Here is a 2,161-nt window from a genome sequence, read left to right on the forward strand (position 1 = left end):
TGTTCCAGAATGGGATTTGGAGCAAGTAGCCTCACCTATGATTTTCAGGTGTTTTAACACCTGGTGCACTGAGAGAGTCACCCCCACTACACTAAATCTCAGCCTTCCAGCAAACAAGCAAAGCAGATACACTGTGTATTTAATAATACTTATATACCTAAATAGGTAATATATATATATATTCTATGCATCGCTCTCATTTCTTACTGAAAATCTCCTCATATAGATGTAATAATCCATTCTTCTACTATTAACGTCTCCGATGAAGGGATACATTGAATTTTCCCTGAAACAGCTGTAAGACTTTCTGCATAAAATATAAATTTACTTATGCCATTGGTCTCTTTATCTCATTTATATATATATATATATATATATATATACACACACATAATGTATGATATATATCTTAGACATAACATAAATATAAGCAGGTGTGTGTGTAATATATATTTATGAACTATGTATTTGTAAAATATGAATACGTGTAAATTATGCCAATCACAATATATTCATTTAATAACTTTCAAATAGATTCATTAAGTATATTATATTCAACTATCTGTTTGTCTATCTGTCTGTATGCATATGCATTGCTGAGTGTGTAAGTAGTTTGCTTTGTAATTATATTGTCCCATCATATGTCATCTTAAGCAAAATGTCTTTTACCAAACCCTTAGCTCAGGCCAGGATATTTATGTGAAACTAGGTGGAAGAAACCCCAAAGCCCTTCAGAAAGACAATACTTGTAACTGAAAGCATCACCCTTATCTACATACTGCATTCTGTTGATTTTTTTTTTTTAGCATAAAGAATTACAACAAGAGTGCAATGTTTATGGAATACTAAGCCAGTTACACAATAATACTATGTGTAGTCAGTTTAGTTGATCAGACAATTGGAATAATCATCACTGAAACCAATAGTGATCCATAGAGTTTTGGAGTTTGTATACTTGTGTATCTATGTAAAGTCCCCCTTTGGTCATGAATGACCATGTGGTTGGACCTAGAAAGTTCCTCTCTAAGGCACAATTCTAGGCAAGGTTGTTTATAGAAGACCAGCAGTCGCCCATGCATACCAGCCTCCCTTCTCCACACTACCACTGTTATTAAAGGGAAAGGCATAGGCCGATACAAATTAGCACCAGTAACATCACAACTCATTTCTGCAGCTGAGTGAATTGGAGCAATGTGACATAAAGTGTCTTGCTCAAGAACACAACACACATCATGGTCCAGGAATCAAACTCAGTACCTCATGATTGTGAAGGCACATGACTCGGTGGTTAGAGTGTCAAACTCACAATCATGAGGTAGTGAGTTCGATTCAGTTAACGTTCTGCCAGCTTGCCACCTTAAATTGCATAGAAATAATGATATGTTTGCTTCTGATGTGAACTGCATTTTACTCTGCGATTTAATGTTTCTGCCAGCTTGTCACCTTAATTTGTGTAGTAATAACGATGTTTGATTCTGAAGTGAACTGCATTTCTTGCAGGTCAATGGAATACGAACTGGGAAATAACACTGTGTGAAGCAAGGGATACATAGTAATCATACATCTCACCCAACAGTTACTGAGTCTGCACTCAATAAGTTACACTTGAAATAAAAGGAAGGTGAGCCAGTTTTATTTGTTTTTCTTCGATTTTTTTTAATGATTTTATGTACAACGTTGGAGTGCAGTTGATGAGACCTTAACAAATAAAAAACACAGTTTACTGAGAAGAACCAATTTGGATACATTGAACAATTAACCCTGCACATATCTCTTTATTCACATGCTTTTTTTTTTTATATTCACACTTCCATTTTCTTATCTTTGCTTTGGATTTTTAATTTGATTTAATTTTCTTTTCTTTTTTAGAGAATTTTTTTTTATATTCTGATATATATTTCCACTTTTTTATATTTTTTTTCAAATACACATACATATGTATTTAGGTGTGTAAAGATTTGTGTCTTTCTTTTTGTGTGTGTGTGCATGCGCGCGCATGTGTGCGAGTGTACATTTGTGTTTATTTTGATTAAAACACTAATGGAAAAAGAGACAAGAACATTTTATAATTTTTCGTTCACTCACACACACGCACACATATATATGTATGTATACGTATGTATAATATATATATATATATATATATATATATATATATATG

The 2,161-nt window shown here is 33.1% G+C and overlaps 1 long non-coding RNA gene across 1 annotated transcript in view; it reads left to right on the forward strand.

The window, feature by feature from the left end:
• LOC128248912 (uncharacterized) overlaps window positions 1–2,161 on the forward strand; it is a 29,353-nt gene that overhangs the window by 18,636 nt on the left and 8,556 nt on the right. Inside the window, exon 2 of the long non-coding RNA XR_008265064.1 lies at window positions 1,501–1,621. This is a non-coding gene — a long non-coding RNA (uncharacterized LOC128248912). The remainder of the gene's footprint in view (window positions 1–1,500; window positions 1,622–2,161) is intronic.

Source organism: Octopus bimaculoides, chromosome 10 (assembly GCF_001194135.2).
Source record: "Octopus bimaculoides isolate UCB-OBI-ISO-001 chromosome 10, ASM119413v2, whole genome shotgun sequence".
NCBI classification, from domain to species: Eukaryota; Metazoa; Mollusca; class Cephalopoda; order Octopoda; family Octopodidae; genus Octopus; species Octopus bimaculoides.